Below are 25883 nucleotides of genomic sequence, written 5' to 3'. Positions count from 1 at the left end.
ATAGCAGGGTGTAGGAGGAAAGAAGGAAGGAAGCTAGACCATTCTGAACAAGAGAGCTGGAGAAGCAGGAAAGGAAGGTTGAGCTTGTTTTCTCAACCCTTCTCCTTGTGTGCCACATCTCCCTGTGCTCTGTGCTTCCTGGGGATGCTGCAGCCCCTGCACGGAAAGCTCCTGTGCTCATCTCTGTTTCAACACCAGGACCAAGGTGCCTCCTTCTTACCCCAAGCCCATGGGGCAGGAGTTGACCTGTCAAGTTTCACTGGTGTGTCTGGGAAATCTGGATACCTGGCTTCTGCAGTCTGACACTTTGTAGTACTGGAGCATCAAACGGTAGTATAATTACCAGACAAGAAGCCTTGAAAAGAGGACTGCCACAGCACGATCAGGTTGGCTTCTAAATGCAGGCTTCTTGTTGGAAGTTATGGTTTTAAATTTTGGCTTTGGAAGCCGTGCATCTTTTGGTGTTTTAGCTTTTGTCCACAACATGGGAGGCAAAGTGGCACGGAAACACAGATGTGCAAAAGCAGCAGCTCAGTGCAAAACGCTGAAACTCCTGACAAAATCTGTGTGGTTGACAAAGCCGTAAAACGTCAGGTCCACTAAGAGGAAAGAACAGAGGAAACAAGTATTCCTGAGCAGGTCTGGTTCTGCTGGTGCCCCGGCCCTTTTGCTCGATGGCTTTACGTGAGAGCGGTCTGAGGAGGCGAGAGCAGCGGGAGCTGCTCCTTTTATAATGTTTGCTTAAATAGAATCACTGAGTAAAATATTCTCACCTGGAAAGAAGTCTGTGCTGAGGTGGAGGGAGGGGGAAGAAATTAGAAAAAGAAAATAAAGAAATAGGCAGTGGGTGGCAAAAGGGAGAGAGGTACACAGTGGTGAGTGTGAAGGATGACTTGGAAAGTAGAGGGATGCTATTGAGGAACAGCACTAGGAAGGAAAAGGGGGGCTGAGGGGAAAAGCAGGAGACATGGTAAGTTAAGTAAATTCACATTTATTTCTGCAAGAATTTGCTTCAAACGCTCTTCCTGCCCTCACTGAACATTTGCTGTTTGGACGCTCTCCACTCCGGGGAGGAACAAAACGGCTCTGTTAGAGCACCAGCGGCGGAGGTGAATGCCAGGTCAGCGGCAGGCGGCTGTGCTGGGGTCCGCCTCACTCCACCTGGGGCACCGCCGTGCATGGGGCAGAGCTGGGGCCGAAGCTCCCCCCGGACCCTCCCCTGGGTCCACCCCGTGCCCACGGTCTGGTGCTGGAAACCAAACGCCACTGCGAATTATTAGTCATCTCCCCAAACTCCTTGGCTTTTAGGGTAGCTGGCTGTGACCCCTGGGGAGCAGTGGTTGTGGTAAGGTTTATTAGCATCGTCTTGACAGTGTTTAACTGCGTAATGGACAAGCTAGACCATACAGCTGTAACTCTATCCTGCACTGCCAATCAGATGTGTTCAGCAAGAGATGGTCCCTGTTTAAATTAGGGCCTTGAATATCAGTACAAATGAAAGGGTTTTCATCGCCGAGGAGGACAGAATTATTTTTACCCTTAGCTAACCTCGCTGCTGCTTGCACACCAGATAGCAGATACGTTCCAGCTTATTGGGACTACAACCAACCTATTGTTTTGGGCCAGCGTGAGCCAAAGGGAACAATTGGAGACATTGTCGAGGATCTGTTGCTGAAGGTTTTTAAATGCATGTGATGCTGTGAAGGCATAGGGCATCTGCAGTGTGACTGTCTGGAGACGTTGCTGTACGGTCTCGGGGAGTCTCCTTTACACACAAATCACACTTGTAATGAGGACTTCCCATTTCCTAGGCAGTCCTACATGACTTCAGCTTTCCTTGCTGTAAGTCTAGGGGCTCCTCTCGACAAGAGTTGTAACTCTTTAATGATCATAATCTGTTATTTCTTACCTCCCGTGTTCTCCAGCCGTGGTTGTGCTGCCTTGCTGTTGCTGTTCACACCTCCCGTAGGCGAGGGATGTTAGCGCAGCAGGACAGCTGTCCGTGCATAAACTGCACTTGTAATTAAAACTGGCGTACTTCTGCTGGGCCCTCGTTTATAAGTGTGAGGTCTCCCTTGCTCCCAAAGTATGGGGCATAATGGTATTCAAGAGAAGAGCTGATTCACTTCCTTTGTCCATTAAAACATCTCATTTCATTGAAATGCACCATTTAGCCCTTTATGCACAAGATCTCTTACTTTAAAGAAGGTTTTGAAGTTTAATTTGAAATTCCCTGCAGAACTTGTTTGGCTTCCACACCCACAGAGAAAGGCCCTTGCGGATGAACACTGAATTGCTTTTGGAGTATACCTTTCTTCTCGCTTTCAGGGAGTTGCTGTCAGGGAATACCTTCCCTGCCTCGTGAGCTAGAAGGGGACATTTTGTGTAGACCAGTGTGGCTGGCGATGGTCTGACAGTTGAGCAAACCTAATATTTCATCCACTGCAAGTCTCAGCACCTGTAACAGGCAGTTCAACACTCTCCTTCCACAAGGTAACTTTCCTTTTGGATGTAGGATTTGTTGGCTCTTCAAACGAGACACTGCTACCCTGCGTCTCTGGCGTTTGCAGTAATGCTGGAGGTATGACAGTTTGCCAGCAGGGTTCAGTCATATTCTGCCATGAGAGCATTAGAAACAAGGACAAGATTTTAGAATATGTCCAGTAATTTCTATTTTTATTATTTTGCAGCTGAGTTATCCAAGTTTCCCACTGACAGTCAGGGTCCTGTAGCCAGCATGCTCTGAATATCCCTAAGGAAACCAGTCCAGGTACCAGAACTTGGTGCCTGACTTTCATTGACCAGTTACTGAAGGTGGAGGGTGGAAGAGGCTGAAGCACGGGGTGCTGCTGCTCGTGCCATTCATCTGTTACCTCTGCAGAGTTGCTGCTGAGCCCCGAAGCCCTGATAAGTAGCAGCCAGTCGAGGACAGAACGCAGCTTACAGCTGGATGACATTTTACGCACGTTCAGAGTGTCTCACAAGATGTTCTCCAATTAGTCATCATCACTCACAATATGTTTTACATATTACCACACAGTTTACAGTCAGTCAGACTAATACAATTGCCGTGCAGCTGCTCACAGCAAGACACAAAGGTTATGGCACTGTGTACATAAGCAAGCTGTGAAAGTTACAGCCATCCAGCTCCTTTACCCTCTTGTGCTTTTAAAAGCCAACAGAAGCAGAAACAAATAGCGAGTGCGCCTCTCATTTCAGCCCTGGAAAAACATTTGAAAGCATGGAGTGAAAGGAGGGATTTTGTTTTTATAATTTGATTCCCATTGCTGCAGCTGCAGCCAAAACCTTTGGATTCTGGAAAAAGTTCAGAAAGTGCTGCTTTTTGGAAGAGGCGGTGTTTATTGGAAAATTACATCTTGCCCAGTAAAAGCTGACAGTATAAGTACTCCAGTCTATTAAAAGCTACAGAAGACACCGTTAAGAGTTTATTTAATGATTGCTACAGATGGGCTTTGGGAACTTGGAGCCTGGCATTGGTGTATGGGCTCTGAGGTTCAGTTCTGAGAACACAGAAACCATCCTTGTCGTACTGGTGACCCCTCTCATCCTCCTCCATGGTTACACCAGAGCTGGCTGCTGCAACTGGACTCTGCCCAGTAATTTGGCATGTTTTCCTACAGAAAAAGCATCAGAGGTCAGCACGGCAGCTGAGTGAGAAGAGCTGAGGCACTGCGACCAAGAGCCTGCGGCTGGCAGACTCGGGATCCTAGCCCAAAGCAGGCTCTGGCTCAGACCTGGGTTTGACCCTGTGAAGTTTCCTGGAACTCTTTGGATTACGGAACAAAAATACCTTGTGGAAAGAGAGGAGCCACTGCCTCAGAAATGTTAGGCCTGATCTAAACGCCATTAAAACATAACAAGTGCCACAGGCATTGGCAGACTTTGAGCTGAGCCCTTAAAACATAAGCCATGCTTGCCTCTAAGAGGGCTGTGTGTGGGGAGAGGAAGCAAACATTGCCACCGGCGTACCAGGAAACACAGGAATCCATTTCTTAGAGCCTGGGAAAGGGAAAGGCCTTCCCCTTAGCTTGAGGAAGCCTCCTATTCGTTTTCCACCAGCTGTCCAGTCTCTGCCTGCAGATCATGAGAAAACCTAGGTACATGAAACCAGCTCGGGTGGTTTCTGACTCCAGTATTACGGGACGGCAATCTTAGCCATCAGTCTGTGCAGTGAGGGATAGGTAGGGCACTGCTCTGCTTTGTTGGCCTCTCTGCTCATCTCCCTGGAATCTCGGTGCTTTCCTGGAGTCCTTTTAGGAAGCAGCAATAATATATTTCATGTGTTTGTCACATTTTTTTCTAGGAAATACTGTTATGATTTTGGAGCTGTTTTGGAAAGTATATGCACACACTGCACTTTCATTGAAGAAAAGAGGGTAGAATAGTGCCCTTGGTCTTTATGATGTTTACTACAGAAGGAGATGAGCACTGAGAGGTCCTTATGTCCTGCGGGACAGCCGTGGTCACAAACACATCATTTCCTCCTCTGGGGCTGTGTAGTGATGGCAGTGCAGAAGGGTGAGTGCAATGCAAACATTCCTGCATCGTCTTGCATCCTGCACACATCTTGCATCAGCCTCAGTTCTGTCCAAAACCATCAAAGTCTTCAGCCAAGTGGACGCCCCTTCAGCAAGTCCAGGCCAACCCTGCCGATTTCCTCTTTAAATTCCAGCTGCTTCAGTGGTGACCACTGTCTTGGGGCTGTGTGTGTGCTGACCATTAGCACAAAATTCTTGTGCCATGGGAGTGGAAGTGTTGGGAATTCAATGGTTTGCTTTGAGTTTGGGGTCGGGGGGCTGGATGAGATTCCAAGGACCCCTGCAGGTTCTGCTCCTTGCCTCTGTGACTGAGAGGGGATCACCTACAGCTGTCTGAAGGCATACTGTCCCTGTGAATCCTCTCCTCTCTACTTCTCTGGATCCTGTGGCCCGGATTGAGTGGTGACTTGAGTGCTGTTGTGAGGAGCTGCCTCTCCCCTGAGCATCAGTTGCTCTTTTGCTACAGCCAGCAGCGCGCGTGTGTTATAAAGATGCCGATGTCACAGCTGTTTAGAGCGAATTCAGTGTAATTCAGTTTTACAAGAAGTGCTAGGCTAAATCCAAATCAACATTGCTTTCAGCAAAATACAGTTATAATTCTTTTGGCCTGCTAACAACGTGTGTGTTGCCATATTTGTCTTTCGGAAGCAAAATAAAATATGACATTTACTGACAGCCCCCTTCAAAAGTGGAAAGGCATGATCTCTCTTATGTGTCGAGGCTCTGGAGGAAATCCATTATTGCTCCTGTTTCCATGGGTAGAGCTGCCACCAGAACGGAGCTGCTGCAAAGGGGGAACTCGGGTAAGAGGAGGGGGTGTAGTTTCTTGCAAACAGACGACCTGCACTGCTGGGCTGTGTTTCTTTCAGGAGCAATGTTTTCAGTCTTTAGCTCACGTGATGGAGCCAATTTTGAAAGTCATCTTTGAGGATTTCTGGTAGCCGGCACTGAAGTCAAGCAGAGTGCTAGTGCTCAGCTCAATGTTGATGCAGGGGCAGACAGGCTGTGGGTTTTTGTCCTTATGTGCTGGGCGCAGGCTACTTTATGAATCTGAAAAGTGTCAAAGGCAGCTGTAATTCTGATTTTTAGAATTTTACAACTGAAAACAGGAGAATTTGGAGGGAACGGTGTGAGTTCAATGCCATGAAGAATGCCGCGTGACTGCTAGGGCATCCTCAGGAGCATCCCTCAGATCCCGAGCATTCACTGCTCACACAGCATTGCTGTTACTGTTTGTAACAGTTCCCTCTGCTCTTGGCAGTGCCTCTAGGGTCTTGTTTAGCCATCCCTTAGAGAGGTTCATCCTCCACTGAAAACAGCCTCATTAGCCTGCACGTTTGCATATTGTCTGGTGGATCTGTTTCCCTCCCCATTTTTAAGCATGGAGAAAAAGAGAGAAGAAAAGTTGTGCATGTGCACATAGCTGTGTTCTCTGTCCCTCTTCCCTTGGCGATATTCACCTTGCATATGTACCTCGTTGGATTCCAGATCTCCTGTCCCTTCTGCACATGTGCTCAGAGGCAGGCACCCTCCTTTGCTCGCCCCGCTTCAGCTCTGCAGTATTTGGGAAAGCTCACAGCTAAGACAATGTTGGCTGCTCTCCTAGCATTATTCCGTGCCTCTTCAAATCTTGTTATGTTACTTTGGTGATAAATAGTCATAATAAATTCTTTAATAGTGTGAAGATAGGTCATTACTCATCATCGCTAGGCTGTGAAAAGATCATAAATCTGGAATAAAAGCCATTCATTTGGTTGGAGAATCCAAAGCTTCACTGTTTAGAAGGATTCATTTCCACCATCCCCCTCAGTTAATCATTCTCCAAGTCCTCATAAATATCACAGGCAAAGGAAAAGAATGACCTATCCTTGCTGTGCCATAAAATGTATGATGTTATGCTATGAGTTTTTACTTCTCAGCTCACATGTGAAAAATTCAGCAGCAGACCAGAGGTTGCAGTGTGAAGTTTCTTGCTGACTGTGCTTGCTAGGCCAAAGAGGGAGGTGGGCAGAAATGTATTCAAAGACAATACAGTTTCCCAGAAGAAAGAAAAGAGACAGAAAAAGGGTCCCATGAACACATACTTATGTGTTGATGTATTTTCTCTTGTTATTTTATAAAATCTGTATCAGTAATACAAATTTTAAAATTACTGGGCCAGACTCCTCTGCCTCAGAGCCTCTAGACTTAAATGAGCCTGGATTGCTTCATAATTCTATCAAATTCTCTTTCTGGACTTTGTGGGGGAGGAAGAGGATATTTTCAGGCTTGCTCTCAACTATAGAAGACAGAAACAGATTTTTGCTAATGAACGTTCAATTTTCAGGAATTTATGCAAAGTGTTTTATGAAAGACACTGAACTAATGACAAATGAGTCATGAAGATTTCCATACTGGAAGAAGAACAAAACAAAACAAAAACCACTGGGCAAAAGCACATATTGTATTGCCATCATGAAGATTAGGAGCACTTAAAGCCAAAGTGTGAGCAGGCTTCACGCAAGAGTAACTGAAATAGCTGTAGTGCCTACTCCGTGGCTGAGCCCTTGAGGATCTGACTAGGAGGCTGCTACAGGTGGGACGGCTGCTAACTAGACCACAGTTCACGAGTTAGTGTTGGCCAAGAATTCGTTATCCAGATGTGCAAGTCATTTCATCTCAAAAATGCTAGTTTTCCTTGTGGGAAAGGTTTCTGACAAATTCTTGACTTGGATTGTGCTTTGGAAAAATGCTTTGAGTTTGTCAAAATATGCTACTTTGATATTTTAAAAAAAGAAATTGTCATTTTTCTGGTTTAAATGACTTTTTACTTTGCAACTTGAGTGAACTGAATTAAATATACTTGATGTTGCAAATCAAATGTTTGAGTACAATTGTTTTGAAATGATTGATAAGATCTTATGGTTGACAGAGTGATAAGGTTTTTTTCCAGTGTTTACTCCAGGAATTTCTAAATTTCTACTTTTTAGCACATTTAGTCTAACATTTTTTTTTTCTTGGGGAAAAAAATAATTCTGCCTGTAGAGCTAAAATCCAGAGCTCTTACAGCATTCTTCCCTTCCTGGCCCACATGAAATTCCCCATAATGTAGGTCTCCCAGCTCAGGTGGATGAGAACCATAGGGCTTCCCTGGGGTTCTGTACGAAGCCCTCATGTAGGGAGGCTCCAGAGCTGGAGGCTGTCTTGTCTCCAGGTGGGAAAGGAGCCTCTCCTTCTGCAAAGTGGGAAAGAGTCCCAGGGGCTGTATGAGCTACAATAGCTAACGAAGCTGTGATATAAGCTCCCCTAGGTGAGATGTCGTTTGTGTTTGCCACAACATGATTCTGCCCCTCACTTTTTTCCTTTCTCTCCAAAGGAAAAAGAAAGAATATAAGGAGATAGTGCTGGTCTTTAGGCTACTGAACAGCCCAGATTGCCATCTGCTCAAAATGGGAAAGGGGCAGGTCTGTGGTTCCAGATTTGGGTTATCCCTTGGTGACACCCAGATCTGCTCCAGCCTCTGGCTACTGACAACAATTGGTGGTGTTGGTGGCTTGTAGACTAAATCACAGAACCACTGATAACTGTTAAGAGTGTGGCAGGTGCTCAAGGAGACCGCCTCTGTCTTCCTTCATTTGCACATCGTCAGCCACCCAGTGCCCTGCATCTGCAGGGCTGGTGTCTTGGAGGGGGTCCCTGCCCTTGTTCTGCCGCTGTCCCGCTGGGAAGAGGGCAGACGAGGCTGGGAGGGCATCTTTGGGACGTGTGTGCCTCTGCCTGGAGAGACCCCGAGGGCTGAGGATGGGACGGAGCGAGGCGGCTGTGGTGGTGCTGAGCAGCCTTTCCCAGGCTGCAGCAGAGGAGTTCCAATGAATGTATTCAGAGGAGCAACCACCATGATTGATTTATGCGCTAGCTTTGAACCAGAAACTATATAAGCAAGCAATAAATCATGGCACTGGAGGAACACAGAAGCTATTGCCTGGGACTCGGCAAGTTATGAGAAGGAAGTAGAAAAAAAAAAAAAAAAAAAAAAAAAAAAAAAAAAAAAAAACAGCAAAAAGGAAGAGAAAGAAAATTGTCTATTTTCAATAAATTGTTTGAGCTCCAGCATTAGCGGGCTGGGCTTTGCCTTGGGATTAGGAGCCAGCTTGGGAACCAGCAAGCGCTATCTTTGCCTTCACGTAACCTCATTAACTCCATAATGTTAAACACATTCTCCAGCCGGGCTCCGTGGTCGTGTCTCCGGCCCGCTCCCTCCCAGGGCCGCGGCCCATCTCGTAGGCATCTCTGTGAAACCCTTGTAGTAAACGTTAGCGATCCCTTCTGAGCTGTTATTGTCTCTGCCTTCAGATAACTAAGCAGGTATACACTTAAGTCCAAGATAAACACTTCCTTGGCCTCTCATTTATTGCAGATATAAACTCCTATAAAGCTCGCCACTGTGCTAGCTATCATGCCCTCTATCGCCTTTTTGCAAAATGTAATCCATAAAATGCTTTCATGGTAACCTTATACATCGGCAACCAGTGATAACATCTCTAGGCCCCCGTGACAGACAGGAACTCGCAAGCATGGAGTTAATAATGCAAACTTTCAAAAAATGAAACTGGCAGAAAGAGACGAGGAGGGGAATAAAAGGGGCCGGTGTGGCTGTAATTGGGACCATGTGAGCTTCCTTAGAGAGGGATTAAGGGAAAGAGACAGGCCTCGCCCGCGAAGATTAGTTTCAATTAGACGGGCTGGAGGCGAAAGTCAGGACTTGGTGAAAGATTAAAACAAGAAGGGAGAAAGTTTCCATTGCTTTTGCTCCAGGCCTACACAAGAGGGTTCAGTGAGATCATGCTAATTGAAGGCAAAGCTCGCATGGAAGTTAGGAAGAACTCGCATTAATTGATTCGATGCTGCGACTTTTTCTTTATCCACAGTGTTCTTTGGGGTTGTTCTTTTTTTCAGTCTTTTTTTTTTTTTTTTTTTTTCCACTTTTCAAAACGTAAAGAGGGGGAAATCACCCGCAACACCCGCCGTGGTTGCACAGAGCCATGCGGGCGAGTGGCGGGCACCCACCTGGTGCCACCCCGGCACGGCCGCGCTGCCTCGCCGTGGTCCCCGCTCGGTTTAGCATCAAGCCCTAGAACCAAATTGGTGGTGTCACTGCTACTACTGCACAGCTGAGCTCCTCGTTGCACAAATTAAGGAGCTCTTTCCCTTGACAGATTTGTTTTTCCTGCAAGAACGTCCAATTTAGAGCATTAATTAAATGTACTCTCTGGAATCTACTGTATGGGAATCACCCAGGCTTGCGTTTTCCAGCCCTGGGGTTGAGCAAGGGTAACACGTGGTTTCCTTGTGGCTACCATAAAGAGGAGCTCTTCGGGAACCAGTAAACAAGGTGTTGTCGTCTGTCCCTGACTGGGAGAATAAAGCACTGGTGATGCTGGCGAGGGAATTGCATTGCTTTTCTCCTCCCGCCTCCCTCCCCGGCTTCCAGTTTGAGTGAAAATGGAAATCGGGGAATCGTAGGAATTAGAAGTGCAGAAGATTGGTCTGTGCCGTCCCCCAGAGCAGAGCTCCTCTCAGTAGTGTAGTCCTCAGTGCTTTGTCTGCTTTGCAGCAGAGTGAGTGCTGAAATTACAATTACACCATTTCCTTTAAGAGGAAACTATTCCAAATATGAATAGGTTTCCATGTTAAGAATTCTCTCCTCTGCCCCCTTGATAATACAGAGAGCTATAGCAAAATGTATATCCAATCTTTCTATATTAGATCAATATTTTTATTCCATTAAACTTGTCTCTGAGGGGCGAGATACATCATCTTTTGCCAGATTTCTGTATCAGATTGTCACTCTGTGGATTTTTGTTTCATAAAGCTTTGGAATTACAATGCCTAGTCAATTATAGTTAAATGCATTTTCACAGCCGGCCAGAAAAACATTAGCACTAATCAAAAACATCACACCAACAGGGATTCCCAAAGAGGTTTTTTTTTTTGTTGGTTTGTTTTATAAAAATGTTCTCTCAGCTAGAGACATCAAAAGACAACCATGGATGTGATCGGCTAAAATATGAGAAAGAGAATTTTTGCTCTAGCTGCAGCGAGATCCGTCTCTCTTGCGGATGACAGCTGATGCAAAATTTTTGCATTTAAGCTAATATCAATACTCAGCAGGGGAGGTCACTCCTGACAGCTCGAACGCTCTAATAATGACTTGCTACCATCCTCTGTCTTCGGCTTCACATACGCACATTATTTCATTTTGGTTTCTTGCTTCCTGTTGCATTTTTCAAATTCACGATGAAATTAGATACCAGGGGCTAATTGCTCGCTACCTTTTCATTTTTCACGTTAGAAAATGGCATCACTCCCCTGTAGGATCTCGCTTGGCCACTAGATGACTCTGTGTGATGTTCTGGTCACCGGTGAACCCAAGGCACGGCACTGGGGCTGCGTGGAAAGCGCTCTGCAGTGGTGACTTTTCTCTCACAGGTATCGTGTCCCTTGCTTAAGACAAGATGTGGTTTCAATACGTCCCAGCCTTATGATGCAGAACCTGGGAATGAATTATGTGATGCAATGGACATGGCCTGGAGGTGTTTTGCTGTGCCCCATCTGCAGCAGGACCTACCCAAGTTGGCTGGGTTTTTCCAGCTGAGTGACACGGTGGACATTTAGGTGAATACGGTCGCATCTGGAGTCTGGGGGCAGCAGCTGACTGAAAATGAAATCTTAAAAGTTCTCAGACTGGACTTGTTCAGATGTGGAACTGCTGAGCAGAACAAGCTGACCTCATCTGCTACCTCGTACTGGCACCTAGGCACAAACATCACCTTGTCATTATGATTCTTTTAAATGGAAACATTGACAACATTCCAGTTTTTCCCAGTTAAAACCTGGTATCCCTGATTTCCACCTACCTCAGCCCTTCAGGCTTTTTTATTTTTTATTTTTATTTTTTGCCCTGGAGTTATTGCATGGAAGCCTGATAAATGGATGCTATGAATGAATGTTTTCCAAACATTGTAGGAACTATTAAGAAAGTGGTTTTCCTTCTTCCCCTTTTTCCTTCCCACACTCCTCCCTCTCCCACCCCACAACTAATAGCACACAAATAGCACTTCATGTAAATTTGGCTACTCTCCACTATTCCAGGCAGACTTCAGGAAATCTCTTGATTTATAGTTGGGGCATCCAAAGGCAGCATGCTGCCTGCTTCCTTAAGGGGTAAGTTTTTAGTAAGTTTGAGGTGCAGTATTTCAAATAGGGAAAATCCATATTTTAGCCAGATAACTATATGTTTATACTTACAAATTGATTTAGTAATGAAATGAGCTCCTTTCATGGTCCTTGCTGGCTTTAGGGTCTTTGTTATGGTATACTCAGACTGTTCTTGAAATTTAGTTTACCAAAGCAGAGCCAAAATTTTCTATCCGTGTTCCCGTGAGCAGTCCGTTTGAATTGAATAGGGCTATTCACATCAATAGGTAAAGCAGGATCTGGGACACCGTTCAGAAAAGCCACCGAGCACGTGCCTGAGGCCTGCTGTCCCTTGGTCCCCTGCTGCTGTTGGCTGCTTGAGGACTATCAGCACCAAAGCGCTATGTTCGCCTCTCGGGTATGGGAGTCACGCATCCTGCGGGTGGGACGCTGGGGACGGGTGTTGTTTAGGCCCAAGTTGGAGCTACAGCCGAGTGATTTGCCCTTGTGTTTGGGTTTTGTCCTCTGTGGCTCGGTGATATTTCACTTATCAATAAATTCCTGCCCCAAATGGAGTCCTGGGGGCAGCTGCTGCCTGGCAGACCTAGGTGCTGCCTGAGGATCGCCAGAGAAATGTGAAGAAACTTGTCAATAGTTGGAACTTTCTAATTTCCAGTGCTGCATCGCTAGGTTCCTATGTTAGAGGCGTTTTGGAAAACGGCCTCGCTCATACACCGTGCTGGAACACAGCGGAGGTTTGCCAGGTTAGCGCTGTGCTTGACTCAGGCTCATTTTCAGTGGGGACCTGTAAAATCTTTCCATAGGAAATGCTAGAATAAGTAGGACTTCAGTTTAGACTCCTTCACGTGAGACAGGGCTGTCGTTGTGCTTGGAAGGAGTTTCTCATGACAGCTGCTTTGTGCTGGCCCAGATCCGGCTGCACGAGAAAGACGTTTGCAGAAGGCAGGCATTGTTTAACGCCAAGGAAGAGAGGTGTCATTGCAAGCAAAGAGGCACGGGCTTGGACTTCTCTATCCAGCTTTTTGCGATGAATGAAATGTTAATTGAAGGATGCAGCTGGATCTTGCCTGAACCCCCGCAGTCCCAAGCTTAGCAGATATGGCAATGGCTTGTGACCAAGGATCGGGGTGTTCGTCTCATTGCAAGCTTTACTCTGTTTGGCAGCGTTTGGAGGGAGGAGTTATTTTTCCTGTTGTTCTGCATACGAGTGGTGCTGATAGCAATGAGGTTCTGTCCCTTACTTTTTGGCTCTGATGAAACCAAGTTTGTTTTTAAGGTTAAGAATAGCTTCTGCAGTAATAATGGGTCATCACCTTGATGCACTCACCTGGCATGAAATTACCATTTCATATCAAGTGAAAAATTACACGATTTTCTCACAGCATCACCTGAAAGACAAGCAGGGTACTTTCGGGTTCAGGGATCCAGGTGCTGTTTGTGTTTTAGTCCATTTTACAGACTTGACAGGTGAGCTGTGGCATTCACTTCATCTGAAGATGTTCTGGGTTTCCCACCTGTAGAAAGGGGAAGCAGCTATCTGTGTAAAGTGTCTGAAGACAAGCACCACACAGCCTTGTTTCTAGCCAGTGCTTTTTAGAAGGTGCTCAACTTCGGGTAAAATAAAGCTTTTTACCGTGAAAGCATTAGGCCAAACTGTGGCCTTGGACAACGCTGGGCCATCAGCTCTCACTAAGAGCTGGGGATTTGCCTGGTTCAGAATGTGTCTGGAATTCTGCCCAGAGTTAAGGACATTTTATTAGTTTAGGTTTGTCTTTGAAGGGAAAAGCCTAACTGTGCTCACAGATACCTGAAACTCTTTTGGGGGTAGGACTTCAGGTTTCCCACCATAAGTGAAAAATGTGCCTATCAATAGGTAATATTTCTTTCTCTGTTTGTAATATATTTGTCTTTATGTTATTTCTCTTCTCCTTTACAATTTTTTCTTTATCTTCTATGGGAAAACATGCAGCAACACTAACGGTGAAACAAATGAGTTAAGACTTTTCCGCAGCACTCTGATATTTTATTTATCTACCTTACTTCTTCCTGGATTATGACAACAGGTAAAGCTTCTCCTAAGAGTAAAATAAACCCTGCTCACAGGGTTATAGAAATCCAAGTCTTTGAATTCAATTTGCAGTCCCAAAGTAGGCAAAATTCCCTGCCTGTTGTGCTCCCAAAAGCATAACGTGAAGATACCCAGTTAAAATTGCTTTTAGACAGTTGATGAAAAGGAGAATTAAGTGAAGAAAGAGAATGCAACAAGGACGCTGTTCGTGCAGTCCCTTTGCAGAGCCCTGTGCGGGCCCGAGGCCTTTGTCTATTGAAAACCTGGACCAAAAAGCCCCTGCTCCTGTCCCGCTCCTCCCACGGCTTCACTTAAATTCTCAGATCGTGAGGGCATGCAGGGAACAGCTGCTTATGATCTCTTCACAAGTGCTGGGTCATTGGTAAACAACCATCCCTCCACCCTCCCGGAGAAAAAAAAAATTATACAAAAAATGTATTCATTTTCCCTGATGATGAAGAGTAATGAAGAGCACGTGCACGCTGCACTAAGAGAGAGAGAGAAAAAAATGACAAATTAAATCATGTCTCGTTTGACAACCCTTTAAGTGTAACAGATCTGCACTTGTGCTGTCTGACAGGCATGATTGATACCACGGAGCACTCGTCAATTTTTAAACACACAGACCGAACAAAGAGTCACTTCATCCCGGTGCTTGTAGTTTACAGGCAGCCCAGTGCTACGCAGGGTAAGCACCCCTTCATGCGGCGGTGTTTTACTTGGCAATACACTGCATCTCACTGTTTGGACAACTATATTTATTTTTATGATCCTTAAAATATTGTAACCCAGTCAACTCAACAGTCATTTAAGGTAATTTCTGGTCTGAACAGCATCTATTTTCTGGACAACTTTACAATAATATATGTTTGCTATGGGCCAAATTCTTTGTGTAGGTACCTCTGTTTCTGTGCTTATTCATAGCTGTTAACTGGGAGGGAGTCGCAGTATCCAGTAATTTCTAATAACTTGGAATTTAAACCTCCTGGTTGTTTTTGACCATGCATTTTGTAGGCGATGTTTAGCAAAGCAAAACAATACGCTTTTCTTTAACTTTCTTTGTGTACAAGCAAGTGGAACAAAACCAGAGGTGGCCTTTATAAATGATGTTTAGATGCTGGTTTTGGATGAAAAGTTATGTCAGAACAGCTCAAAGTGGCAAATGTAAAATTAGTACCTGCTGTAAAGAGTCAGTCTTTAATTATCAGAGCTTCCCTATTGCACCAAAGTAACAGAGTTACTGAGAGACTTCTAAAGGCACTAATAGGAACCGGAGGATAATGCCTTGTTGCATTTTGTATTTCCTTCTGAAATGTTGTAAATGTCTACACTTGGACATCTTTCATCCTGCAATGACTATACAACATCACCAGATTGTTTTTTCCAGGTGTGTTCATACATCTAGAGCTTAGGGATATGGTTTAGTGGAGGACTTGTTAGCGTTAGGTCAGAGGTTGGACTCAGTGATCCTGGAGGTCTCTTCCAACCTAGACTATTCCGTGATTCTGTGATCTCCATGGCAGGATATGTCACAATATAAAGTCCTGCTCAGCAGTTCAGAACAGCCAGGGAAGCATTCTTTATGGCACAGAAGTGCAAAGGAGAGCCTATGCAACACCCCTGCAAAGAGACTGGGGTGTATCTGATCCTGTGGGATCACAGAGGAGTGTAATAACTTCCATTTTCAGGGATTTTCATGGAGCAACACCCTGGGCAAGGAGCTCTGAAGTTGCAGGCAGCAGCAATGCTCTCTCTCATCTCTAGACATCCTTGACTTGTTTTTGTGTGAAATTACTTATTAGCAGGAAAAAAAGAGTCAGCAAAGCCTTGCAACATTCAGTGGGTGTTACGAACTAAACCTGTAGTCTCTGTAAGTCCAAGGCCCTCTTTAGACTGGGATTTAAGAGATGCTTACATACATATCAGCCGTGTCTGCGCAGGGATGAATTCCATCATCTAGGCTTTCATTCTGTGTATCTTTACTACTTGTCCTGGGCCCTTAACTCCATTAAGGGTAGATGCACAACTCTGTTTATTTAGACCTTTTTAACCTGACAGTTCCAATCAAGCTAATTCATCCGAGAGAGACCAACCATCCTTTTATTTATTTTAAACTATTTTACCAAGGTAACCCAATCCAGACCATCTCCATATCTTGTTTACAAGAGCAGCCTTGGTGACAACATCTGTCCTGTGTAAAATGTCAAAAAAAAAAAAAAAAAAAAAAGGAAAAAGGAAAACCTAGCAAAAATCATAAAGCTATCAGAAATGTTATTCAGATGCACGCACTGAAGTGAGCTTCCAGCATCACTGCCTACGCTATCCAGAGAAGAAAAAGAGGTCAGAAGGAGGGATCGGGGCCATGAAAGCCCTTGTTGGGCTGGGAGTCAGGCTGCCATGAGTGTGCTCAGGGAGGCTGTGACCCCCGCTGGGTAGAGGCCACCCCTACCTGCCGGTCTCCAGCAGGAGGTGGTAGCACTGCCAGCAAGGTGTAAAATTGCTGAGCGTATCACAGTAGGCTGTGTCTTTTGTCTTTCTCTAATGTTATTTCTTTGAAGGTTTAAGGTTGATATATATATATTTTTTGACTTTTGGAAATGTGCACGTCTTCTACACAAAACGGAATGCTCTAACAGATACCTGCACATGCGCAGGTAGACTGACCTGTGGCTGGTTGTGCTTGTAAAGGTGAATTGTTTAAGAGGCAATAGGAGGCAGTCAGTTCCTGATGTAACTGGTCAGATACATCAGCAAGAGGAGGTTAAAAGGCAGCAAAAAAAATACTGTAAAATTCAGAGACTTTGGGCCTTGTACTGTCTGAACAGTCAGAAGGAGCTTTGTGCCGTGCTCGTAATTCTGTGGCTTTTAAGCCACGTTCAGTTTCTGGACTGCACAGGGGGGAATTTTTTATTTTTGAGTGAAAACCTACTTATTTCAAATGAAGATATGAAGATATGAATACCAATATCCAATAAAGCAGGGAAAGTCTTATATAGTTCCACTCTAAAAGGCTGACTTACGCTAGAAGGACCATTGCAGCACAACATTTCAAAGTCCCGCAGCAGTTCAAAGGAGATAGCTGGCTGACAAGTGTGACAACGCTTGGGGGTCCGCAGAGGCGGAGGAAAGCTGAGCAGCTCCTATTGCTGAGATGCTTTGGCAGAACTCAATGGCTTGTCTTGATCCGTGCTGATCCCTGCAAGCTCTTGTATTTCAGGAAGAGGTGGGAGCCTGCGGAATTTATTTGTCACTTGAGCTAGCGATGACCATCAGGAATGAGACCTGTGTAGTCCATTACTGCTTGCCATTGTGTGGTGAGCTCTTGTTGGAATTTGCTGCCGCACGATGTGTGGTTTGAAGTAGATTTCATGCTGGTGGAATGCTCCGCATCGGCAGACTGCAGAAAACATTTTCGGCTATGCACGGAGCAGGTACGGTGTGGATGGCAGGAGCACGTCCTGCCTCTGAGCCTTCCTTGGCTCAGCCTGGGGCAGGCAGGGCACCTCTGCTGTGTCTGAGAAGAGACCCCGTGGGCAGAGCTGGCAGAAATGCAGTACCCCTATATGTTGGCGAATTCCATCACACCCTCAAGCCGAGCAGGAATGAAATAATTATTTTACAAATCAAAATTAACATTTATTTTGGTCGAAAAAACACTTCATATAGAAAAGATAAATTTTTGCATGAGCTGCTGAATATCTGACAAATATCTTTGCTACTAAAACTGCAAAATGGATGTTAAATTAGAGAGAGAGGGGGAAAAAATGCCCAACTGATCCTTCCAGTTTCAATGAACCCTGCCAGAAATAAATCTAATGAAAAACATTGTCTGCGTGTTGTAGAAGCCAAACAAACATACCTGAGAAAGCTCTTTACATTTATTATGACTGAGCCTTGCTCTACACAGAAATGAGCCACATCTGCTCTTGGTATTGCACTCACATCCACGTGAAAGAAAAGATTAAAACAAGATACCAACATAAAAATAAATTGATACAGGAGAAAGGAGAAGTGAGTGGGAACTCCTGGAAGGAGATTGTTAGATAGTGACTGGTTGGAATTAGTCCAGCCCCAATTGCGGCCGAGAGAAATTGGCTTTCTGCTGGGCCGTGTTTGCTGTAATGCAAACCAGTGTGCGCGGGGGGGTAGGTGACTGTCGTTACGACAAGCTTTTGCCAGCACAGTAGCTCAGACACCAGGGGATAATGCGTTACACAGTGATGCTTTCCAGGACATCAGTTCTGGTGGGTTGTTTCTGTCGGAGGCTGTGAGTTCCTGAGGCACGGTTTCCCACGGGGTGTTATCTCGGCGGTCCGAGGTTGAGATCCTTCCCGTGGGACTTCGGGGAAATGCCTCCACCTCCCCGTTGTCTTCGGGTTTCAGCTGGCATCACTGCTCTCTGAGGGTAAAGGCAGGATTCGTATTTCTGGGAATGGGCAGAACAATTGGGAAAGCAGCCCCCTGTTCCTTGTCCAGCACAATCCCACCTGGCAGAACGGCTCGTGGTGGCTGAGCACCCTCCTGAGAATAAGGCAGCTCCGAGGGGAGCCCTGCTGCTTCCCCTGCTTCATGGGCTTCCTGACGAGGGCTCTGGCCAGGGCTTGGCTGCAGTCTGGGGACCAGGTGATGGGGCTGAGGATCCTGAAGGGGGAAAGCATGCCCAGAGCTGCATTGCAAACAGCAGCATCTTTTGGACCCGGCGTAAACGGAGGGTCCTTGGTCCCTTGTGTGGAAACCCTGGGATGCCAGCTTTGTGTTGAGTAGTGGTGAGATCAATAATTGAGTTGAAAATGAGTCCTCATGTGCTGCTAAGCCCTGACCTTCTGCAATTTCAGATTAATGCAGTAAATTCAGCTTCCTGTCCTCAGCTAGTTTGCTGCGTGCCGCTGGACACTGCTGCGTGCCACGGCAGAGGTGGCAGGTGCTGGTGGTTGGGTAACTCAATCCGTGTATCAGTTGTAACACATCTTAAAAAATTTAACTTACAAAAATATAAAAGGGAGTTCGCAGAATGAGATTTTCTTCCTTCAGACCTGGAAAACCTGGTGGTGTCTGTGGTTTTGTAAAAACCTCTCATACGGTATTTATTTTTATTTCTCTGCTAGCCCTTGGGTAAAGATTACTTTCAAACAAGCTGGTTTACTGTTTGCATAACACGGGCTTAAATTCAGTTAGAAATAGATCGTTTTTCAAGTAAAATTCCCCAGAAAATAATTACAAGTATTTGGGGGTGTCAGGGAAACCATCAGAAAGCTTTGTTTTTAAGGCCTGGTGACACCTGGCAATTAAAACTAAAAATCCATTTCTCAATCCAGACCTTCCTCCCTCTCCTTGGGGATAAATTAAATCGAACTGCAGGAGTTTCAGACATGCTCCTAAATCCAGCATCGTTTGCTTCTGGGTAGATCCTACACTCTGCAAATTATTTCTTCCTGGGAAAGTGTCTCGGATTCATATTAATGAGGATTCCATGTTTGCGGTTAGGAGAAATTTGGTCTTGTGGCTTAAGCGGCCTCAGGACTCTCATTAAGGACAAGAGGTTAATAATCTAAACTAGCAGTTAACTAGCTCTGGTCAGCAGGGCCTTATTGCTTTTGGCTCAGCTCGCTGAGCGGGTCCCCTGTCCGCTGCGGTGCCGAGGTGCGGGTGAACACGGGGACACCAAAGGAGGCTGGCTGAGGATGAGCCGGTTCTGATTTAGCGCTGGGGGAGGTGTTTTGAGATGTTATGGCTGGGAATAAGATACTGGAGGAAAAACTAGTGTGCAAAACTAAATGTGCCCCCTGTGCCCCCCTCTGCGGGGACAAGTGACTGCTGCTTTGTGGCACGGGAAAACACAGAGCTCCCATCAGGGGAACATTTCTTGCAGCATGGGTCCAGCACGTCAGAGACTCATACACAGATATCCACCAAAAGAAATGGCAGAATTACAGAATGATGATTGGAATGATCTCTGGAGGTCCTCTGGTCCAACCTGCCATAGTTAGATCAGGTTGCTCAGGGTTTTATCAAGTTGAGTCTGAAAAACCTCCAAGGACACAGGCTCCAGAACTCCTCTGGGCAACCCATTGCAGAGGTTTCCTCATGCCTGTTTGGAGATTTCCATCTTCCAGTTTGTATCTGTTGCCCCCACCCCACTGCTAGACACCTCCAAGAAGAACCCGGCCCCATCTTCTCTGTATGTATCAGGTAGCAGCAGTCAGCAGCGGGGTTCCCCCTTTTCTTTCTCTTCTCTGAGCTGAACGGTCCTCCCTCGCAGGGTCTCTCTGTAAGATGTGCTTCTGCCCCAACCAGCTTGGTGGCCCAGGGCTGGACTTGCCGCTCCCTGCCGATGGCTTTCTTCTACCAGGTGGCCCCAGAGTGGACACGGTGCCCCAGGTGCAGTAGCAATAGAGGGCAAGGATCACTTGCCTGGACCTGCTGGCTGCATTCTTGCCTGCACGGCCCGGCATATGGTTCAGCCAGCTATCGGCAGGATTAAGTTTCTTTCTTGGTCAAGAGCTTGCAAGAAACAGTGCAGGTATTCCTGACATTGAGGAATTGCTGCTGAAACTAGAGGGCAGTCACAAATTAGCTCTATCATTCTACAGCCGGTGGAAACTTTAGTTTTAATTGCACAGACTCCAAGCAAATTAAAAAAGAAGCAACCAAATCAGTTATCAGGCTGGCTTCCTGCAGTGTCCTGACAGTTCAAGGTCCCAGAGGCCTCTGCAGAGACTAGAGGTTTGGCTGGCTTCTGCTACATCCTCCCTGCTTAAATTGAAAAGAAATAAAAACAATTTTAATCTGGAAGTGATCTTTGTGCAGTTATGGATCAAACTCTGCTCCCAGTGGAAAAAAAAAAAAATAGGGCATGATCAGATATCATAAAATTACCCTCTGCTTTTTCTAACATGTTTTATTTCAAAGATGCAATTTATTTCACAGGATACCTCTTGTTGGAGCATCCACAGATTTATCTTCTGGTATTTTGAAAAAGATATCCCAGAGTGTCCAGAGAAATACATTTAGTCTCACTCAACTTTTGGCTGAGAATGAGTATCCAAGACATTGTCTAGAAATCCAAAATACCACTCCACGAAACCCAGCAGAAGCATGGTCTACCTGAACAGACAGACTTGAAAGACACCCTGTCTGTCATCCAGGCAGCATCGCGTGCTGTCCATCCCACGCTAGCATCAGCCTACACCACTGAAAAGCTTTGCAGCATGTTCTCTCTTTGCTTACAGGGGAGGCACCTGCTGTAAAAGAGGAAGGAGCTTCGTTAGCTATTGTTTTGCAGGAGAACATGATGCTCTCGCTGTCTGCAGTTCACCTGGGACCGCGGTGTCTAGGACGAGTGGGCTCCTCCTGGTTTTATCATCAGGCAGCCCAAGTTGCTGTGGTGGTTGGTTACAGGAAGGAGAAGTGCTCTAAATGCACGGGAGCCCCCAAGTTAATGCCGCTCGGGCCCATTTCTGACGCCTCTCTCTTCTTGTGTCAGGAAAGCCGTCTCTGCACTCGCAGTTCCCCTTGGGAAGAAGTGCCTGGGACTCCAGCCTAGCCATACATCTCTGTCAAAATCTCTATGAATAAATTAACCTTTCTAAAGATTAGTGCACCCTAATACCTCAGGGTTTTTTTTTCTTTTTTTTTTTTTCTTTTTTTTTTCTTTTTTTTTTTTAACAGAACAAATGCTAAAAATGCCTTGACAGACCTTGCTAGGTTTTGTGCTGTGGATCATCTACAAGGGATTATGCTGGGAATAGCTTTAAAGGCACAGCTGTGAGATTCTGGAGAGTACTAACTTGTCTCCTCCTTTGGAGAAGGGCTTTAATGCATGGCAAACAAATGGTTATGAGATGGAAATCCTCGTTAGGGCAAATAATAAAGAAGCTAATGAAAATCCTCATGCTTCTCCTACAACACCTCAGATTCGATCATCTCCCAGCGTTTCACAACTGTTAGCACACCGGAGCAAAGAAATGATCTGACTCGAGTGACTTTGAAGACTTTGGTGGCTGCACTTAACACTCAAACAGCTCCAACATGGGCTGCCTGATATGTCTGTGAAACAATGGGCTCAGTGTCAGCAGCCCAGCTGGCCCTTCTCCTGGAGACTTTTGCCCGTTCTTCCTTACTCAAGCCCTTGTTTGGTGGAGCGGGCTGCGGGGAGGTCAGTTATCTGCTGCTCTGTTCTCTTGCCATTGAGTTGCTGGAATTGATCTGATCCTTTCCAGGCAGCTGGGGGCAGGGGAGCCATTCCAAAGATGGTAGGGAGTGTTTTGATTTTTGATCCTTTTGAGATGAATTATGGGGAGGAAGCTGTCTGCTATCAGAGGAATTAGTCAAATTCCTTGTCAGATGTGCAATCCCATTAAAAATGCATTATCTGTTTTCAAAGCTTAAGTATGGGTGTTGGTTGAGAGTCTTTAAAATATTATTGTAAACTTTCACTGAGAAGAAGTATTCCTGAGTCTTTCATGAAGGCTAATCCCACTTCAACTACCTTAAACCATCAACTTCTGGGGTGGCCTTCCCAAGCAACACTAGGCGAGAGCATGCAATTATTCTGGGAAAATCCCCCTGGAAGATGCGTACATTTGTTTTAACGACGTTGTTTCCAGCTCTCAGCATTCAACTGATTTGTTCTGATAACGATTCTGCATCTGTGTGCTTCCTCAAATTCTCCCTTTGCTTTTCTGCCTGGCATCTAGAGTTCACATAGCTCTCTAAGCCAGGTCTGAATGTGACCTAAATGAGACACCTAACAGATCATAAACGGTGCTCTCTGGCTGGTTGCGTCCTGTTCTGTAGGGTATCCGCCTAGACCTTTGCTCAGGTGAATTGTTAGTGCCAGAGAGCGATGGGGTTTCCAGCACTTCTGTTTGCAGCCTAACATTTCTATCTCAGACTTTTCTTACAAGGCGCAGTTAATCTCACACGCTGAACTTCCGAAGGAGATGGGATGATTGATGGTAGCCCAGCCGCTTTGCTCGGCTCTGCAGTGCAAACGGGAGAAAAATGCTCTCGTTCTGTTTGGTCTCTTTAACACCCTTGTCACTGCACCATCTGAGCACAACTGGGCTAGCTGAGAATCTGCTAGTGAGTCTATGTAATTAAGCCATGCATTTTAGTGATTACAAAATCAGGTGGTCACCTTTTGGAAGGAAAGAAGCAGCCTTGGCTAGCAAGGGATTCTTGCTAGGCCAGGACTGTGCCGGCACAGAGGGACATGTTTTGTGCTACTTTGTTTTTCTGTTCCATGAGAGGAGTTGGCAAAAAAATCGGCAAATTCCTCTGGTCTGGCTGAAGGCTCTGGCACCAGGCAGTGTCCGTGTTTCCTGCCTGGTTCTCTGGCAGGAGCGTTAGTAACAAGTCCAGGCCTCCATATCCCCGCCGGCAAACGAAACACAGCTTGGTGCTTATCTCTTGAAATACCAGTGAAGTTACGGGTTCAATCACCATTAGGCATCATTGCCAATCCACCTGTTAAAATATTTTCCAGACAACAAAGTATGAAAGTTGTACATGCACATCATAAATATTTGGGATAATGTGTTATGTTTGAAAGCTTTTAAGGAGCTTTGATTTTGTTTTGATGGTGGCTGAACTCCCAAGAGACCGCACTGGGACTTGCGAACAAACGCTGCGGATTGAAATAAATTGTGCGGGAAGGTGAAAAACCAGCTTCGCTCTTGCTCCAGCCAATCCATCTAAAAACCCAGCCCAAAGTTTTCTGAGAGTTTCAAGAGCTCCCCTCTCTCTTCTGCTTGGTTAACGGAGGAGCACCAGCAATTATTCTCGTGTTCCTTTCCAGGGTTGGTAAGCAGTGAATGTTGAGAACCTCAGCAGGTGTTTGCCTTGCAAAGTTTCTTCTCCTCGTGCTCTCGGATCAGAGAGTTCAGTTTGCTGCAGACATGCAGCTGCGATGCAGCTAATTTTAATGCTCTGAAGCAGAGATGGTGGTGGCACTTTAATGTTTCCTTTGCTACAATAGGTTTATCTCAAAAGTTTATGTTATTTCAACAAAGTGCAGTGTTTACCATACATAGTGGGGCCTGCAGAAAGCCAGTTGCAACCCTGTTCCTACTGTGAATCAGCAGTACCTCAAGCCTGAACCAATTTAGGAGGGTATTGGCCATATGATTTTAATATTAACAAGCGCAGCAAATTTGTGAGTGGGTTGTTGGCCAGTTCCATAGTGAGGGGCACCTGCAATCGATCAACACGGCTCCTACAACAAGGTGTCGATGCACAGGCAGAATAATAACAGGAATCCGCTGTGTGCGGGGATCACTCAGCTCGTGGAAAGGTGTTAACATGAAGGAGAAAAGAAAACATGATGGTGAAACATTTTTATTTGTTGGTGAGTCGTGCTCGGAGATGTGAAAGAAGCAGGGCAAAGGATGAAACATGGCAAGGAAAAAGAGAAAAAGGGGGAAAAAAAGGGGGAAAAGGCATTACAATTGTGAGACCCAGTCCAAGGGTTGGCAAAAGGCCCCACGGCCCAGGCTACTTCTCCTTGGGAAGCTCAGGTGGCACTTTCCAGCCTTCAGAAACACCGAATGGTTGGCTAACATGGGGCAAGGAAACCCATCTGGGGGTAACATGCCATGTCCTGCTTCAGTTGCTTTGTCTCTGCCTTTACCTCTGTTTCTTTATTTCTAGATCATATAGCACGTCTTGACTTAGCAGAATACATCTACTCTACTTCAGGCTGCCCATACATGCTATTGACAACATGTGCTGGCTTTATTGTGTTAATGGCATGCGTTTCTGCAGATCTGAACTAACACCAATCTTTTTTCTCCCTCCAGATGAAAAAGCCCTGAGCCTACATTCTGTTTTGCCAGTCGCTGTTTCCTGTCACTCGCAATGGCCTCTTCCCAGGAGGTAAGAAAATAATCTTGTATATTTTTTACCCATGGTAATCTGTTGTTTTGGCATTCTGTGAATGACTGGTTTCAGGCGATTCTGTCAATGTACCTAGCCAGCAACCAGGTTTTGGATGTTTGCTTTGGGAACATTTTGTGGTTGAATGGCTGTGTTCCATTCCACATGTAAACATGGGCAAAAACTCATATTTAACAGTTCTAAACAGTTGGACACTGGTCAAAGAGGCTACCCCCCTTCTCTTTAATACACTGAAATTTTGCATGAAGAACAGAACAATTTAGTAGCAGGAATGCCCAGGTCCTGCCAAACGTATGATTTTGTTTTATTTTATTTTTAAAAATGCCTAGCACAAAGACCGAGCCTGTATTTGGAAGGAGATGTCAGGAAAGCAAAACTTAATTGAATCTCAGACTGTACAATTGGAGTCATGTCTAAAAGGAAAGCTGTCTTTTCCCTCAGCGTGCACTTGTACTGGAGGCCAGTTTCCACTCTCATCTGCATGAGTTTTAACCACAGTAACTCCGCATGTGCCTGCACCAGTGGGGCTTGAGATCAGCATTGGGTCCTCAGCTATTCCAAGCTTTGTTTTTACTTGCTTAGACATCTGACTGATCCCAGCGATGCCAATCTAGTTACTTGCCTTGGCTACTCAGAAGAGCCTGGCCTCAGCAACAGGACCTGGTGTGTGTTCAGCACTTTCCAAAATCCAGCTCTGTGTTACCAAATGCTGTGTGCTGTGCTCCAGTGAGAGCAGGAGATCTCTGCATCCTGTAACAAACAGTAAGCACCGTGGGGTAAGGAGCTTGTGACAGCCCTTTGCCTATGGGCAGGTTTATCTTCTGGGGGTTTTCAAAGCATCTGGTGGAGGCATCTCCCTCAGGTCCTCAGATGATGGAGCCCATTTTCCACATGCAGAGTTGCTTCTCCTGTGCCTGCAGCACCTCAGTGCATCTCAGCTCCCTCGATCCCAGAAGAGGTCCCTGGTCCTTCCACCAGGCTCTCGTTGCCTACAGAAAGGATTCCTGCAGAGTGCTGTGTTAGTTCCTGGGGGAGATGTTCGCTGTACAGAAAGCATGAAAAGCATTTGGAAAGAGAAGGCTCCTTCGGTCTGACAACAAAGAGTCCTGTGCAGAGGGCTGTTTGAAGGGTGGTGAGGATAAAAAGGCCTTTGTTCGAAATCA

The 25883-nt window shown here is 45.7% G+C and overlaps 1 long non-coding RNA gene across 2 annotated transcripts in view; it reads left to right on the top strand.

The window, feature by feature from the left end:
- LOC118177068 overlaps nt 1-25883 on the top strand; it is a 53743-nt gene that overhangs the window by 10299 nt on the left and 17561 nt on the right. For both annotated transcript variants that reach the window (XR_004755665.1, XR_004755666.1), the window contains exon 3: nt 24624-24699. This is a non-coding gene — a long non-coding RNA (uncharacterized LOC118177068). The remainder of the gene's footprint in view (nt 1-24623; nt 24700-25883) is intronic.

The sequence above is a fragment of the Oxyura jamaicensis genome, chromosome 21, assembly GCF_011077185.1.
Source record: "Oxyura jamaicensis isolate SHBP4307 breed ruddy duck chromosome 21, BPBGC_Ojam_1.0, whole genome shotgun sequence".
Taxonomy (NCBI): Eukaryota; Metazoa; Chordata; class Aves; order Anseriformes; family Anatidae; genus Oxyura; species Oxyura jamaicensis.
This window is presented reverse-complemented; position numbering and strand designations above follow the sequence as displayed.